We start from the raw sequence: 12,187 nt of genomic DNA, 5'->3' as shown, positions 1-12,187 counted from the left end.
GGGAGAGAGAACTTATCCCAGCAACAATGGCACAAGGCAGGGTACACACTGGATGATACACCAGTTCATCTCAGTGCACACGGACACAAACATGCACACACACACACACACACACACACACACACACACACACACACACACACACACACCAGGACAAGTTTTCCCAGAATTCACCTACCAGTACGTCTGGAAGCTGGAGCACCTGGAGGAAAATCACATTAACAAGGAGATAACATACAAACTCCACACAGATAGCACCCCAGGAACTGAACCCAGGACCCCAGTACTGCTCTGATGCTAACCACTGCAGCATAATGGTTTGACTGAGATGACTCTGGGATAGAACCAACCAGTTCTTCCGATACAAGAAATGGGAAACGGTGTTCTTTCTTATAAAACAAAAAAGCTTTCCTTTCTTTCATTTTTTCCCAGGTGCCAATTCCCTATACCCCAAAACTGATTGCTGCAACTATGAAGACATTTGGCTCTTTTAAATTTCCTCCACATAATGACTTTATGTACGATATATTTTTTAAACAACTGAACAATAAATGCATTTCAATATGGGAAAAATGCATTGGTTGTGCCATGGGCACTCTTAAATGAAACATTTAAGCTTCTTTAAATGACTGAATAACAAATTAATTTAAAAAATGGGTTGAATTCTCCATGTGACAAAGGCTTCTTAACACAAATTTAAATCATTGTAAATGATTCAGTTTTATTAGGCGGTCTTAAAAATTGGTAGTTGTTAAATCACCGGTCTCTTTTCACCTCCATGAAACTAATCAGCACTGTTTATTCCCTACATGCCCACTCTTGATTCTTGGTCTTGGTGCTCAATGAGCTTGATTTGATGCCATTATTACAAATCCTTCAAATTTCAGTCATTTCTGAATCCTCACGCTTGTGCAAGCCTGTCACTAACCTAACGAGATCAAACAGGTGAGATCTGCTCTTGTGGAGGCCCAATCAATAGGACTAATCAATACCTCTCTATGCGGATGATAAACGTGAAGGACTGTTTTTGTCCATGGAAGATTAGTGCTGAATCACTCTGACTGTTTTTTAAAAACGGTGCTAAGATTTCCATAGCCATATTTCATCCTCAATGCAGAACAGGGCTGGAAATTTGGACACCTGCCATGTAAACTTCTAGCTGTCCTGGAACATGGCACAACTTCAAATAGCAAAAGGGCAAAGGACAGAATTACAGTCTGGCAAAAAATGATAGATGCGTGGAGGCAGTTGTATATTCCAACAGCAAGCAGTGATTGACACTTCAAGGATGTGCAACACAGAAGCACCCATTTCCAAGGCTAATGTGACAAGATCAGTAGTGTGCTCTTGGGAAGACTGCATACCCCAGGCCTGCACTGACACTTACAGTACATGTGCTGCTTTCATCAGCCACTTCTATCTGGAATAAAATCCCTTTTATTAATCCCTCTTGTTTAAGAGTCTCCCATCCCTGTGGCTCCCTTGTCCCTCAAGTCTCAGTCTTCCAAAACTATTTACTTTTAAAGTGACAGGACCCCCGAGACTGTATGTGTGGAAAAGTCAGCATTTCAGCATCGCTGCCACAAAACGGATGTTCACAGCTTAAGGAGCAAAAAATCTTGAAGAAAGACTAGCACCATGTTTTCATCTCCTCATGACTTCCAAGAGTTGTTCCTGAGCATGTACGGTTATGAACAATACATAACAGATCAATGCATTTTAAAATTCAGTTTTAAAGAGTCCATATACACATAGAAATATAATATGCAATACCTTTACATATTTAGCAGGATCCTAATAGGATTAATATAACTTGCCCATCTTCCCCTTGTGCTCTGGAAGGCGATTGCAAATGATTAGGCAGTGTAAATTTGCGCCCATCTCCTCAAGAGCTGCAGCCACTTGTACTTCCTTATGGAATCTGAGCTTGACATGAGCATTCATTCAGAATCTGAGCGATTGGAGAAAGAAAGCAAAAAACACTGTTACCGTCCATCTAGTTATGGGTACTCAGCGGCTGATAATGGATATTTTGCTATACAGCTGTGAAATTGCCTTGGCTGCATCTGTGTCTCAAAGCTGTGTTGTAGAATATGGTTTGGTCCATTCAAATGGAGTGAGCTCTTAACCTCCAAAATTACAAATGTGGAAATGTGGGTTTGTTAATAAATCGATTAAAAATGCCCCATAGAATACGTGTGTTTAAAAAAACAAAGTTATTAGTAATACTCAAAGTATTTGGGGAGCTAACAGGTATGTAAAGATAGTTCGAATTTATTTGTACCCATCAATAATGTAATATAATATAGTTCATTAATGTGAAGTTGTTTCATGAAACATTCATAACAACTGCTCGTGACTAACTGAAGGATTGTTCATGAATCATATCAGGATTAAAATAAAGGCACAAACCCTTTGAAGAGGTATGCAACTATCATAGAATATAATTTATTCAGTGCCCACAAAGTCTAATTGTCACTGGAGGCAATGTATGTATTTCATTTGCAGATCCACACTGGCTTATCCTAATAAGTTTTACAGTGGTAAACAAAGTATCCCCTTCAACAGTTCCCAAACAGCCCTTTCAGGAACTGATTTACAGAAACAAACATTTCCTTTAAAACAAATGGAATTATAATAATTCTTGAAAGTTCCTTCCAGACCTTCTGCAACAGAAACCACAGTGGCCACACTAACCAGCATGGTATTACAAGATGGATGTTGGAATTAAGTTGTACATCCTGGGTTTGGTCATTAATCTTTATTCAAAGAAAAGAAATTAGAATGGTAAGCAACCAAATAAATAAGACCAATGTACTGTAGACTCTGTAAGTAAGGTGGCACTGTGGTACAGTGGTTAGCCTTGCTGTCTCATATCACTGTATCCTGGGTTTAATTTCTGGGATTTAATCTCCTTGTGTTCACTTGTATTTCCTCTGGTTGCTCAGATTTCTTCACACGGTCTAAAGATATTCTGATAGATTAATTGGCTGCTGGGAATTCTGGTCCTGGTGTGGGTGTGTTCGCGTTTGTGTCTGTGTGGCCTGCAATGAACTGGTATCCCATCCAGGGTGTATCCTGCCTTGTTCCTGTTGCTTGCTGGGATAGGCTCCAGCTCCCCCATCACCTTGTATTGGATAAAGTGGTTAGAAAATGGATGGATGGAAGTCTGTAAATGTAATCCTCCTGAATCATGCAAAATGATACCAAAAATGGCTTGCTCAGTAGAATCTCTGAAGCCCTAGATCGTAAGAGCTTTAGAACATAATATAGGTTACAGAAAAAATGAGACGTTTCCATTGTTCTTGATTGGTTGATACAATAGCAGTTAATTAATTTCAGAATCTCACCCAACCGGTTCCACAATCCCACTGCCCTTTGTGTGAATAATGTGTTGGGAATTTATCCAATCAAACCTTACTACGGTGTTCTACTGGAACAAATGTTGTTAGCTTAGGATACAGTTATAAATAACACAGGCAGACACAAAGCAAAAGCATGAACTGCTTTTGATTAACAGTGCAGGAGATCTCCTCTCTTAAATGCACATGAGCCTGCACATAGACAGATGTACTGTAGATGGAGATGTCACACTTTGGCCTAAAGCTCTTGAAAGCATTGGTGTGAAGGATGCAATGAACTTTAGTAGGAGTTGCACCCATTTGTTATTCTCAGCATGACCCTGTACTGTAGTGCCTACCACTGTCAATCCATTATCCTTTTCTTCTGATTCTTGTTGTCATTCTGGGCTCATGTCCTGACTCACACGCAGCCCACTAACTACTGTACATCACACATACACAAACTAGTGTAAGCATCGTTATAAACAAGACTCACCCCCTGCCTGTTCATTAGTCTTAATGTCAAATTGCTTTACATGAGCAATGGCCAACAAATGAAACCGACTGTAAATATGACAAGGCCGAGGGGTAATGTTAAAGTAGGTCCACCTCCAATGACTCAGACTTGTGGAGCACATCTGGAAGCACAGATGTGACTGCCTACCACACTGAGAGCAGAGGATGAGCAGAGGATAGATAGGAGAGGATGTGGCACATTGGTGAGCCCAAGTGTAGTCCAACATACAGTTAATATGTGCAGAATGTACTTATGGCATGGATTTCAAAATTAGATATAATGATTTTATTTTTGCTGTGAATAACTAAACCCTGCCTTGATTTTTTTTCTTAATGAAATTGGTATACTTCTTCAATTTCTTAATTGAAAGTAAAAAGCACATTGTTCTCCCTTTCAAACACACCTCCTTTCAGTTACCACTTGTGTCTTCTGGTTAGTATATAAAGTATCCCATAGTAGGACCTTACAGCAAGACATCGAGATAAGCTTTGCTCTTTAGAACCTTTGCCTGTGTAAAGTTTAAGTATACAAATATATCTAAAATGAGCAGGTGTGTATCAATTTTTAATAACCTCATAAAAAACATAATCAGTCAGAGCCATGAAGCGGTGCAGTTAGTGCTCTTAGAATGCACAGTAATGACAATTTTAACAAAGGGAATAAAAACAGCCAGAATCAATTCTATTAACCTTAATGGCACAGAAAAGTTACTCTGTATCCATTCAACTAACTGCATCACTGTTATTTCATTACAAAGAAATATTGCTCCCAGCCCCCACCAGAACCCCTTGGTCACACCCTCTCTGTTATAATTCATTACCTCCATTTAGCCAAATCCTTCCTCAGCACACAGCTGACCATTCAAGTCTTGCAGTGTAAATACTCCATTTACTGCTCTAAAAGCCTTGCTGTATTATTATAGGAAAGGTTTACAATCATCCCCCCTCTGCTATTAAAAAAAAACAACAACTGCATAATCATAGTAAGTGAAATTGCAATAGCTGTCATAACGCTGACGCCCATTGAATTCAATTGAGATAGGGAAAGATTTAGAGATGCTTCATGTTTCCTTAAAAAATCCAGATTACTGAGTTTTAAATAATAGGTAATTGTGCAGCAACTAAATGGCAGGCAATTTGGGGATAAAAAATAACAGACACTTTTCACAGCAGGGTAGATGAAAGCTATTTTGCTGCAGATGTTTGCCTCAGTGGACAGAGGGCTAAGCAGGCATGCTCATTCCAGCATTACAGAGGCGTGTGATGCATATCTGCTGAGCCTGGGTAAATCTCATTTTATACAATTATGTTTTGTTTTTCACTTTTGGATGCAGATTTTGAGTCAGAATTGTAGAGTACTCAAAGGCTTCCAGGTTTGCAAAGCTCTTGATTAGGCCTCCCAAAATGAGCTCTCTTCAAAGCATTTCTTTGTCTTTCTTTTTTCAATAGGTTATAATGTACTAGATATGCAGTGAATATTTTGGAAATGCTGTTAAGTAAGTTATAGTAAGCCTTGTGTGAAATTGAATATCCACAACCAAATATTAGCTACATATTTCCAAACCTCTAGTTTTAAAAATAGATTAAATGCAAAATGTTTTAAAAATTATACCTGTTCATCCTATTGGCCGGCACAAAAAAGTTATATATAATATTTCAGCATGGATCAAAGTTTAATGGATCTGTATTATTCCTGCTTTAATAGAAATTTCCTAAAAAATAAATGCTTCACCACTATAAGAACCTGAGGTACGATAAAACATGAAAAACAACTTTAAGTGCCTCTACAGAAGTATAAGTCACTAGTTATCTAGAGTTCAGAACAGCAGTACTGGTTTCCCACAGTCTTGTTCAGTGTTACACACATTTATATTCTGGATGGGAAGAACTTGATAAAGTTTTTAGCAATCTGCAGACGCTTGTTGCTCAGTGTTGGACATGAATGGTAAATTAGACTTTGCTGTAGCTGCAGAGGTTTTGTGACAAAACACTTGGAGGTGGATAAGGTGGATTTCTGCATTAAATCAACGGTTATCGTGCCTTGATGGCAGTGCTTTATAATGGCTTCAGCGGTTGCTTACTCTGATCTCATCTGGCTCTTAGTCTCTTTCAGTCCAGCGCAGATTCCAAGCCGAAGCGCATAAAATGAAGGATGAACTTCTTTACAAGTGTGCAATTTGTGAATGAGTTGCAAAAAACATCACAGTTGTAGTGTCTTTCTGCCTGTCAAATGAGACAAATGCCTGTACAGTAGATTTTAGAGCAAGGGACCCCAGTCTTGGGCCTACTCTTCAAATTATTTCTGCATGAGCTCCTGCTATGAATAAACTTGCAGGTTAGAGACTTTAAAAATATAAAAAACAGATATGTGAAATACCTTTTCACATTTTTATGATTTTTATCCTCCCTGTTTTACTTGACCAGTCTAGAAAAAAAGTGCTTGGTCCCATGTAGTATCTAATGGTTTCTTTTTTGCCATAACATAAGGAAAAAAGGTACGCTCTGTGAACTCAGTTTGTATTAAGATGTATGCAATGCATTAAGAAGATACATTAGGCATTAGGAAGGTCACATGACCTAAAGCATCTCACAGGATGGTGTAAAGTTAACAGTTAAACCTGTTGTATAAAAGAATGAATGGTGTCCGAGTCAATGTGATGTGAAATAAAACAAGATATTCCTGCAACTTCTGGAGAAATGTTCAGCAATGATTTGATAAATCCGAAGAACAGAAATAAAACATGATCCCTAACTGGATTAACACACATCTTACTTTCCTTATTCATCAGAAGGGAAAAGAAAATTAAGAGTAGCAATTAAAAATTTTAACAGAATGTTGTTCTTGTGGCTTCATGGGTAGGGAGCTGGAGTGGAATTTAATGAGCTAAACAAATCAGTCTTGAGACAATCCCTCACATTATGAATAATGAAATGTCTAATTTATTTTTTTACAACATGGAAAGGACAATTTCTTTATCTGATAAAGATAACCTATGGAAAGAACACAAAAAAGTGCATTATACATGTTAGAGTGTTGTGTTAGACAGAACAAAGTTTTAATTTGCCTAATAAAAAATGCTAAGGAACCAAATGAAAATAATCTTTGGTAACCTTTAAAGGGCACATTGACAGGGAGGCCTTCAAAACCACAGTCGGAGTTCAGCAAAGTCTTAATATATTTTGCATTTTCAGGAAAGGAAATTATTTTTCTTTTTATTAAAATTGGCAAATAGAATTAAATAATAAGATTAAATGACATTGATTTAAGAATAAATAATGATATTTTTAAGAGTAATATTTCAGTGACAGTATGGGGAGACAATATCTGCTGACAGCCGTCACAGCGCTCCAATTCTAAAGTAATGAAGTTCTGGCTTCATGTTTGAAGCAATGAAGAAATGAAGTTCTTGCTTCATGTATGATTTCAGTCACCACCACTCTTTCAAGAGATTATGCAAAAAAAGAAAAGAAAGAAAACCGCCTTCAACGATATCAGGATTTGTGAAAGGCAGTGGCAAAAGAACAGTTTATTAAAGTGGTTAATTGGCAATACACAACACAGAAGAGGGGAAAAGAAGGAACTGAAGTAAGACATAATACAGCTCACAAGACAGGAAGCAGCAGTACCTTCTAGTTAAAATCTGTGATTTTTCTCCATTTTGAAGTAAGTGATGTATTAAGCCTTTTGGTGAAACCTATTGGACTGCTTTCTCTAGACCACTAGGAGAGAGGTCTTCAGTCACATCGAAGGGCGTGTTGAAATCAAGAGCCGTGATGCTGCGCTGGGCATAGTGTAGTAATCTCTGTGAGACTCAGGGGCAGATAACCGTTTGCTGCTTTTGAAAAGTGACTCCGTTTTCACGTCTGTGTTTATTGCAGATATTCCGAGCCCGTAGACATTGTCTGAGTTGATTTCTGCTTTTCCTTGATCTCCAGCAAACAAGGCCGTAACACAGGGAAACACTAGCTGATGGATAAACCATTAAAGCTGGTCAAATCTGTGACCACATGTCCAGAGTGTGCTGATTCTCGGTTTTTCCATCCCAGATAGGTTCTGAGATATGCTTTACAGTATATCACGAGATGGCGATGGTAACACTGCACTGAAATGCAGATCTTCTTTCCGCTTGACGTTCAACACACACTATGTTATTTCACAACAGAGGTCATCTGATTCTTTAAGGCACCACATGCAGCCTAGGTGTGGCCATGTAATCAAAGAGCTGGCTCCCTTTGACAACCACCAACTGGTATTAAGCTCACAAGTCTTGCACTTCCACTTTTAGCTTGCTGCACAGATCAATGCAAAAGTAAAGATCAGGCTGCAATGCACTTTGAAAATATGAAAGTGCAATTTTTTCCTTGTTTGCTGTTCTTCTTCTACTGTATATGTACTGTATATTGCATGCATACAGAAAATAGCACGTCATAGTATGTACATACTTGAAAATGCAGGTGCCATTAATCTAAAAACATTATATTCTATTCAGCACTAATTCAAATACACAGACTTATAAAACAGGTAATCCTTAAACTTTTGTCTAGACAATAAAAGGGAGAAAGTAATTACACAGCCACTGCAACCCTTCCTGCCTGGACAGAAGATGAAACTTTCCTGTGATCTTTTCATTCCATGCAGTCCATTTTATTAATGAGGTATTTTATCGTTTCAGCTCCAGCACTAGAACAAAAAAGAAAATTAGCAAGTCTGTAGAGATCACAAAGCAGTCTCTTCAAGAGGCAAACCTGTACTTTTGTGCAGATTTTATTCTGAACCTATGAGCAAATATTACTCAGTGCTTGTTTTAAATAAGATAGTGTTTAAATAAAAAGGAATCATTTTCATTTGAGCCAGTGGAGCACAATTTTCTACAGCGATTATACTCCCTAGACACTTAGATGTGTAATATTTTAAACAAATGACTGTTGCCTTCAATATGCAGACGCCTGCCTGCCCATTGCAAACACAAAAATGTTGCAGAAAACATGAAATATTAAAGAAGATACAGTAATATGGCACTTTTTCATAGACACCAGTTAGCAGCTGTCTTGCGCTCGGTGTAATTAACATTCGGTTGCTCAGGAATTAAATATTAAAGAAAGGTATAAAATAGCTGTGGATATTACACCAACACTTTTTAAGTGTGCAGGAGACATTAAACTAAAAACAGTATATTCTATTTAGCATTAATTCAGAAACTGCACAGACAAGTAATCCATACACTTCTGTCTAGATAACAAAAGGGATATGGGGCATTGTACGTTAGGAAACTAACAAAGGGAAGACAGAGACAGAAAAGAATGAGCAAGGAAGGTCTGTGGGGATACTGTTTCCCTGACATACTAGAAATATGGGGGTGTGGAGACGTCAGTAAAAACACTGAGGGTTACAAGATCAGGGACAATCTCTATTCTCTCAAAACCCACAATAAAGGAAAGTCTTAAAATAATTCATTTGGAGATTTTCACAGATTGCATGATTGAAGGATACATTTTGATACTTAAATCTGTGGGTATCACGTCAGCTGAAGAGTAATGAATAGAATCACAGTGTTTTAAAGCATATTTGTGCTTCCCACGGTACAGTATATCACAGGTTAGAAAGTGGAGAAGTGGAAGCATATGAGTACAACCCCAGAGAAAACAATATTAAAAGAGACAAGTTCTCAGTAGTCCTGGATATACAACAAACCTTCCAACTACCTATAAGAATTTGAGAACGTGCATACTCACAGAAACACATTCACTTGTGTATGTTGTGTATGCCAATCCTGTGTCCACAGTGATTACACTGTATTTCCATTTTCAACATTTCTGTTGTTCCCTTTCGGCACTTTAGGGGTACTGTATTGAATCCAGAAGAGCATAGCAGCAGGAATGAAAAGATTCTCTTAAAAAAATTATAAGTGAGATCTAAGCCTGTCTTTTCATTCTTCTGGACAGAGAATTGAGTGGTCTCTATCACTGCAGACCTAGGATAGGAGTTTACCCAGTTTCATATTTTATTGATATATCATGCCACCTGACAGCCAGTGTGTTGCAGAATTAGAAAGTACTGGATTTCCTGGCATGCTCCTTGTGCTGAAATGAGTCATGGACTAAGAAGAATTCAGAAAACTAAAATGGTTTACCAGACAGCCTAAGGAAGCTTTGAATTGTAACCAAGTCTCATTACCAACTTAAAAATTTGTAAGAATCTGCATAAAAGGAAAAAAAAAACACTGAGAGGCAAGCAGAGCAGCAGGGATGTTGTCTGACCTTGGGGGCTCAGTACTTGTCTTGATGTTCTTGCCTGCTGAATGAGAATGAAGCACTCTGTGCAGTACCACATACTAAAAGAAGCTAAGGCTGTTTGAACAAAAAAAAAAGAGAGAGAAAGGAAAGAAAAAAAAACACTCAGTCCAGCCCTAGAGTTTAACTCACCATTTCAACCTAGTTTGGAAGACAAATTAAATCAGGATTCCATCTGTGCTGATAACGTCAGCTCCCCGCTGGCCTCCATGACTCAGGACAATTTGCCATCAGTGTAGAGTAAATACCTGGCAGCCAGTTATGAGGCTATTGTAGGCTACCTGAACATACAGTTCCCTTAAACTGCAATGACATTCATCGGAAAGACTGACACAGCTTAATAGTAGAGAGCAAAATCAGATAACCAGGAGAGAATACTCAAAATGTGTTGAGCAGGACAGGAACAGTGTAGAAAGCATTATTTGCTAGCACAGCTATATGCTACAGAGATCCTCTTAATTCTTTTTTTTAACAATAACATGCATTGATTAAAAAGTAATATGCTGAACATTCTTCTTTTATAAAGATAAGCAAAAAAGTTTTTGACATATTGTAACCTAGTTGGGAAGTTATCCTGGTGAACATAGGTGTCTTCACAAGGGTCGGACTTAAGTGTGATTAATCTCGCTCATTTGGATAGCAGGTGGAGTGGCATTTATTGAAGGCACTGCCCCGTTTGAATTCTTATACAGGTGCAGGGGGGTGAGAGCTACAGTAAGCGAGCGAGCTGGAGGGCGTTTTCACCGCTCTCCAAAGTGCCTGGAGACAGCGGCTAGTTAATCAGGAGCAGGGGAGGCAGGGCCACTTCTGTCTTTAGCAGGCGATTTATAGCATCTGTAGTTCTGGAGGCAGGTGCTGATTCTGCTGGCGGTGGAGAGCAGCCAGTGCGGTCATCCGTTTCAGCAAGGAAGCGATCTATCAGCTCCCCTCGCTCTCCCTGGGCCGGCTGCAGCACTCCGCGCGCAGAAGGAAGGACACGGACAGTAGATTGCAGAATCGGGGCTCGGCAGGAAATCTGTGCCACGGTGTGTACAGTATCCTGGCCAAATTTCCCCGGCATCCTGGCCAAATTTCCCCATCGGCCTTTATCAATCATGGCCTCCTAACAATCCCCCTCTGTGAATTGGCTTCATTACTCTGCTCTCCTCCCCACTGATAGCTGGTGTGTGGGGAGCGTTCTGGCGCACTATGGCTGCCGTCGCATCATCCAGGTGGGGCTGCACATTGGTGGGGCTGGAGGGGAGTCCCCATTACCTGTAAAGTGCTTTGAATGGAGTGTCCAGAAGAAGTGCTATATAAGTGTAAGCAATTATTATTATTATTATTACAGTAGGTCTGCCAGTGTCTGAGCCCATGTGGGCATCAGAGGTGCTTGCGTGTGAGTTGGCATACAGGTGTGCCCTTCTGGATTTGAACATTCAGAAAGCTCATGCTCTCAGTCCACGCCCTTACCAAGAAACATCGAAAGGAGGCCGCAGCCATGCCCTTTCCCATGATTGCTTTCCTTTCTTTCCCCCTTGGGTGATAAAACAGAGGTGTTTGCTTAGTTCAGGTTTTCAGAGCCCACGCTTCATTAGAAACAATGCCTCATCTGCATACAAACGAGCCTCTCACTGCTGCATTAGTGTTTCAGTCCCAAACTTGCATTCAGTAGTTTGGTCCGATCCCAGTGAATCCGACAGAGAGGCGAATATGTCTAAAGTATGTGGCGCGACTTGCCTAGTTGAAGGAATGGCAGCCTATCAGAGGCTGGAGAGGCAGCCCAGACTCCCCTGCCCCAGCTACCGTGGGGATGGCAAGGGTGATGCAAGAGAGGTATGCAAAAGGCATCCTGGGAGGGAGACTTCAATACGATGGCAAGTGGAAGCGTGCAAGATTAAGATTTAACCTTCCTTCTGGACTTCTGCTCTAAACTCCACTTATCTGTGGCACAGTTCTATGGATTTAGAGCATAGCCACACAGTTAGCTGATGTGCTTGTTAAAATTTACAAAACAGAAAGGCTTCAAGAAGACTGCAAGGGGTGCACCTTGTTGGTCA

Source organism: Lepisosteus platostomus, chromosome 14, assembly GCF_059453375.1.
Source record: "Lepisosteus platostomus isolate fLepPlt1 chromosome 14, fLepPlt1.hap1, whole genome shotgun sequence".
Classification (NCBI taxonomy): domain Eukaryota; kingdom Metazoa; phylum Chordata; class Actinopteri; order Semionotiformes; family Lepisosteidae; genus Lepisosteus; species Lepisosteus platostomus.
Note: the sequence above shows the minus strand (reverse complement) of the source record.